The following is a 6974-nucleotide window of genomic DNA, read 5'->3' as shown; positions in this document are numbered from 1 at the left end:
TGTGTGACATAGACGCATATGGGATTAGCACAGGAATGTGGTTCTGAGGGAGATGATCCGGCATGGTACAGCAGGCTTGAGGTGCTGAATAGCCTACTCCTGTTCTTATGATCCTAACAAGCTCTCACAAGTGGTAATGCAACGATGATCAGATGATTTTCTTTTTGTGATGTTGATTGAGGGATAAATATTACCAGATATAACTCTCTGCATTTTCTTTCAGATATAGCCGCTGAGAGGGAAAGTGGGTTTACTGTCTCATCAGAAAGAGGGCAGCATGGGCAGTGCAGCACTCACTCCATACTGCATTGCCATGTCAGCCTGGACTTCTGTGCTCAGAGTGCGATTCGGCTCAGATCCTGCTCACTACAAATTGAGCAATAATTGAGAAGCGCACATTTGATTTTACCAAAGGTACAGATAGAGCCAAGTCTTTCAGTGAAATGTGTGCTCCTGCTCTGCATTAATGCAGTGGACAACAAAATCTTTATATCTTCTATATCCAAATAAATCACATACAGTGCGTGCTTACTACTCATATGGACCTGTTTAATGCTCACTGTCTTTACTTGATAAGCACAAGCCTTTTGTTTTAAATTATTCATTTTTTGTTATTTTCAAAATTAAACAGACTTCTGTCATATCTAATGGATAATAATAGACAAAAGGCAACTTATTGGTATTAATCATAAAACAGGACAGACTGTACGAGCACAAATTGTATCAGGGCATTGCCAGCCAATTGTTTGCAGTGGGATTTACTCTGCAAATCCAGCTACATACAAAGTCGCAACTAAAGTAAATGGTGCAAACTCACTTTGAGAATAGTTACTGGGCTGACTCAGACCCTTAAAAAATAGAAACACACTGTGTAATCAATATTACAGCAATTCCCATTTTATGTTTTGATGTGTTAATTTTACAACTTGACATTATCCCGAACTTCAACTACCCTTAAGCAGTCCCATAATAACTTTACTCAACCAGTTCTAATTGTAATTATATTTTGAATTTCTTTTAGAGCATAAAGCTCTTTATCAATCATGCTGTTTGACATAAAACTGCTTCATTACAGCTACACCTCGTTAGTCTAGGCAATGCTAATGAAGCAACCCCACAATCAGACAAAAATCATGCTGAAGGAAGTGTGCATCATTAGTTCCAGCCTTAATCATCAAGAAATCCTAGTTCTTAATGATGATGCTCCATTTCCTGACACAGCTCATGCACTCATTGGAATCATCTGACTTAATAATGCGACAGGGCTGCAGGAAAAAACAGGGCTAATGCAGGTTTATAACACAGAATTAAACAGGCTGTATTACCAAAGACAGTGTGCTTCTCTCTTGCAATGCATTACACAGTCTTTCTGATTGTCAGACAGAACACATGGAACAAATCATTACCATCAAGACCAACACAGCAATAGAGGATTTCCAGAACTGGAAACCACTGAGATGACATCATAAACCACAAGAACAACCATCTAGACTTAAATATCTTTCAGAGCTTCCTCCAGCCCTGCTCAACGATCAGAACTGCCATCCCTTTTCTTTCAGAGAAATGCCTCACATTCGTGGCGATTGATGTCTGTAGCGTACCAGCTGCTCGCTGTTTGAAAAAAGTGGGGACATTCACTTCAGTTGCAATATTTGATGCTGACATCACAGAGCTGCTGCTTCTCAAACAAAGTCTATGAGAATAATAAAATGGAAAAAATGAGACACGCATGACCGAGTTCCAATATGAAACAGTGCTGGAGAATTGGCAAGCTCTGTGGAGACAAAAAACATTTCAAGTCTGATCTTGAGCACAATGTCATAGACGACCTGTCTTTCCTTCTGACCTCATTTTTGAAGGTGGACCATGCACCACCATTAGATTTGTGCCACACTTCAGAGCTGAGGGAGTCATATTAACTCTGTCCACAGATCATAGAACACCCTATAGTGTGGAAGCAGGCTATTCAGTCCATTGAGACAATACCAACCCTCTAAACAGGATCCTGCCCTATCCCCTGTAATTCCCATGGCTAGTCATCCTGGTCTAAATGGAACCTGCTTTGTGGAGTTGGTTAGCTCAGTTGGCTGGATGGCAGGTTTACAGTGCAGTGCAATGCCAACAGGGTGGGTTCAATTCCTGGTCCAGCTGAGGCTCCTATGAAGGTCCTGCCTTCTCAACCTCTCCTCTCCCCTCCGCTCACCTGGGGTGTGGTGCCCCTCAGGGTAAAATCATCACCACTCACCTCCGTCTAATGAGAGAGCAGCTGTAGGCTGCCTGTGATTGTTGCCTTAACGTTGGGTGCGTGATGTAATGAATGAATGAACCACCTGAAATCTATTGTCATCAGAAAGCAGTCAGTTCAAATCCTGTGATAATGGGAACTGCAGATGCTGGAGATTCCAAGATAATAAAATGTGAGGCTGGATGAACACAGCAGGCCAAGCAGCATCTCAGGAGCACAAAAGCTGACGTTTCGGGCCTAGACCCTTCATCAGAGAGGGGGATGGGGGGAGGGAACTGGAATAAATAGGGAGAGAGGGGGAGGCGGACCGAAGATGGAGAGTAAAGAAGATAGGTGGAGAGGGTGTAGGTGGGGAGGTAGGGAGGGGATAGGTCAGTCCAGGGAAGACGGACAGGTCAAGGAGGTGGGATGAGGTTGGTAGGTAGCTGGGGGTGCGGCTTGGGGTGGGAGGAAGGGATGGGTGAGAGGAAGAACCGGTTAGGGAGGCAGAGACAGGTTGGACTGGTTTTGGGATGCAGTGGGTGGGGGGGAAGAGCTGGGCTGGTTGTGTGGTGCAGTGGGGGGAGGGGATGAACTGGGCTGGTTTAGGGATGCAGTGGGGGAAGGGGAGATTTTGAAACTGGTGAAGTCCACATTGATACCATTAGGCTGCAGGGTTCCCAGGCGGAATATGAGTTGCTGTTCCTGCAACCTTCGGGTGGCATCATTGTGGCAGTGCAGGAGGCCCATGATGGACATGTCATCAAGAGAATGGGAGGGGGAGTGGAAATGGTTCGCGACTGGGAGGTGCAGTTGTTTGTTGCGAACTGAGCGGAGGTGTTCTGCAAAGCGGTCCCCAAGCCTCCGCTTGGTTTCCCCAATGTAGAGAAAGCCGCACCGGGTACAGTGGATGCAGTATACCACATTGGCAGATGTGCAGGTGAACCTCTGCTTAATGTGGAATGTCATCTTGGGGCCTGGGATGGGGGTGAGGGAGGAGGTGTGGGGACAAGTGTAGCATTTCCTGCGGTTGCAGGGGAAGGTGCCGGGTGTGGTGGGGTTGGAGGGCAGTGTGGAGCGAACAAGGGAGTCACGGAGAGAGTGGTCTCTCCGGAAAGCAGACAGGGGTGGGGATGGAAAAATGTCTTGGGTGGTGGGGTCGGATTGTAAATGGCGGAAGTGTCGGAGGATAATGCGTTGTATCCGGAGGTTGGTGGGGTGGTGTGTGAGAACGAGGGGGATCCTCTTGGGGCGGTTGTGGCGGGGGCGGGGTGTGAGGGATGTGTCGCGGGAAATGCGGGAGACGCGGTCAAGGGCGTTCTCAATCACCGTGGGGGGGAAGTTGCGGTCCTTAAAGAACTTGGACATCTGGGATGTGCGGGAGTGGAATGTCTTATCGTGGGAGCAGATGCGGCGGAGGCGGAGGAATTGGGAATAGGGGATGGAATTTTTGCAGGAGGGTGGGTGGGAGGAGGTGTATTCTAGGTAGCTGTGGGAGTCGGTGGGCTTGAAATGGACATCAGTTACAAGCTGGTTGCCCGAGATGGAGACTGAGAGGTCCAGGAAGGTGAGGGATGTGCTGGAGATGGCCCAGGTGAACTGAAGGTTGGGGTGGAAGGTGTTGGTGAAGTGGATGAACTGTTCGAGCTCCTCTGGGGAGCAAGAGGTGGCGCCGATACAGTCATCAATGTACCGGAGGAAGAGGTGGGGTTTGGGGCCTGTGTAGGTGCGGAAGATGGACTGTTCCACGTAACCTACAAAGAGGCAGGCATAGCTGGGGCCCATGCGGGTGCCCATGGCCACCCCCTTAGTCTGTAGGAAGTGGGAGGAGTCAAAAGAGAAGTTGTTGAGTGTGAGGACGAGTTCCGCTAGGCGGATGAGAGTGTCGGTGGAGGGGGCCTGGTCGGGCCTGCGGGACAGGAAGAAGCGGAGGGCCTTGAGGCCATCTCCATGCGGAATGCAGGTGTACAGGGACTGGACGTCCATGGTGAATATGAGGTGTTGGGGGCCAGGGAATTGGAAGTCCTGGAGGAGGTGGAGGGCGTGGGTGGTGTCACGGACATAGGTGGGGAGTTCCTGGACCAAAGGGGAGAAAATGGAGTCCAGATAGGTGGAGATGAGTTCGGTGGGGCAGGAGCAGGCTGAGACGATGGGTCGACCAGGGCAGGCAGGTTTGTGGATTTTGGGAAGGAGATAGAAACGGGCCGTGCGGGGTTGGGGAACAATGAGGTTGGAGGCTGTGGGTGGGAGGTCCCCTGAGGTGATGAGGTCATGAATGGTGTTGGAGATGATGGTTTGGTGCTCGGGTGTGGGGTCATGATCGAGGAGGCGGTAGGAGGTGGTGTCGGAGAGTTGGCGTCTGGCCTCGGCGATGTAGAGGTCAGTACGCCATACTACCACTGCGCCACCCTTGTCTGCAGGTTTGATGGTGAGGTTGGGGTTGGAGCGGAGGGAGCGGAGGGCTGCCCGTTCTGCGGGGGAGAGGTTGGAGTGGGTGAGAGGGGTGGAGAGGTTGAGGCGGTTGATGTCTCGACGGCAGTTGGAGATGAAGAGGTCGAGGGAGGGTAGGAGGCCTGGGGGTGGTGACCAGGAGGAGGACTTGTGTTGGAAGCGGGTGAAGGGGTCAGTGGAAGGAGGGTTGGGTTCCCGGTTGAAGAAGTAGGCATGCAGGCGAAGACGGCGGAAAAACTGCTCTATGTCCGACCGTGACTGGTATTCGTTGATGTGTGGTTGTAGGGGGACAAAGGTGAGCCCCTTGCTCAGGACTGACCGTTCGTAGGGAACGTATGACAGCACTCTATGGTGCAGTGGTAATGCCCCTACCTCTCAGGCAAGGGGTCTGGGTTCAGGTCCTACCTGATCCAGTGATATGTAACAACATCTTTAAAAAGGTTGATTTGAAAATATGAGAAGGAACGATAGGTGGCTCAGAGGCTAACACCGCTGTCTCACAGTGACAGGACTCCAGGTTCAATTCTACCCTGAGGTAACTGTCTGTGTGGAGTTTGCACATTCTCCCCATGTCTGCGTGGGGCTCCCCTGAGTGCTCCAGTTCCTTCCCACAGTCCAAAGATGTGCAGGTTAGGTGGATTAGCCAGGGGAAATACAGGGTTATAGGGATGGGGCTGAATGGGATGCTCTTCAGAGGGTTGGTGAGAACTCAATGGGTTGAATGGCCTGTTTCCACACTGTATAGTGGGAGTTTTGTCACAGTATCCAAATCTGGGAGGTTTGTCTCAGTATCTTTTGCAAACCGGCTTGTGTGGGGGGTATTGAGGGAGCTGGTTGGTGATGACAATAGCCTCAACACTGAAATAGCTGAGGTCCCACAACTGGGACAGTCAACAAACCAAGTCTTAAATCATCCTCAGATATTGGGGTTGGCATTTCTCCGGTTGCTGCCTCATTCCTTTGCAGAGAACTGTAGACATGACATCAATGAATAATGAGTGGGCCTGCAAAGGACAGCCCCTCAATTCCTAAAGTATGTTCTGTTTCTGGGATGCATTCCTATTGTGCACGTGAACGAGACGCCAATGAGGTGTTTCCACTAAATGAGATGGCGTTCTGCATCACAGTGAGAAGCAAAGTAATTCCACACGCCTTCTGCTGATTCTATACCAGCATCCAATTCCCAGCAGAACCTTAAGCACATCTTTTAAATGAACCTTCAAACATAGCCTGCTGTAGACTGTCATTTCACAGATGGGTGTGAATTATTGCCCTCAGCTCTGACACATGCTAACGTTGTTACTGCGGACACCAGGGCAAACCACAAAGATAAAGTCACAAAAATCTCTTCTCATTTAAACGGAGAAATTACATCAATAGATTGAATTCTGGACTCTGAGCACAGGGATCTACCTGTAACGTAGTGTCATGGGAAATTTAATATCTTGCGGTTTTCTAACTTTTAAGGCTTGTAAGATGAAATTGAATCATCTCTGAAAAGAGCAGAAGGATAATGAGGATATAAGGTGCTGTTGTGCTGTCTTACATGATTCAGAAAGAAATAAACACCTTTGGATGGGGTTTCTTTTCACTGTTTCCAGTTTATTCATGTCCCTTTTGTCACAAGAATCCAATATTCCATCTTGTACTATTTCCCACCTTGTATACCTGTCCTGCATTATGGTTATTATTCAGGGGTCTATAAATCACCCCCACTATAGGCTACCTATCCCTGCTATTTGTCATCTACACTTAAATTGATTTTATATTCTGATCTCCTAAACCAGGGTCATTGCTAACTATCACACAAAGATAATCATTAATTAACAGTGCTACCCCTCCTCCTTTACATAGGTTCTTATTCTTGAATATCATATACCCCACAATATTCAGAACCTAATCCTTGTTATCTTGCAGACATGTTTCCATGATGGCTATCAGACCGTACTTATTTATATTAATATGTGCCATCAATTCATTTACTTAGCTCTGAATGTTATGTACATTCAGATACAGAGACTTTAGCTTGTGTTTTTCCAATCTTTGCAACATCTCTAAAGATCTCTTAAGACCTCGAATCATTAATTGATTTCTGCCACACCTAATCTTATTTCTGCCTTTCAGATAGAGGACACAGTGGAGAATTGAATCGAACGTCGATGTTTAACTTGAATTATAACAATTCTCAAAGGATTTTGAATTGTGGTGAGACTTTGTTTAAATCATCCCTTTAATCTTTTAAGTTCTAGAGAAAATAGACCTGATTTATACAATCTCTTTTCAGAGCTGAACCCCTGAA

Source organism: Stegostoma tigrinum, chromosome 9 (genome assembly GCF_030684315.1).
Source record: "Stegostoma tigrinum isolate sSteTig4 chromosome 9, sSteTig4.hap1, whole genome shotgun sequence".
Lineage (NCBI taxonomy): Eukaryota > Metazoa > Chordata > Chondrichthyes > Orectolobiformes > Stegostomatidae > Stegostoma > Stegostoma tigrinum.
This window is presented reverse-complemented; position numbering follows the sequence as displayed.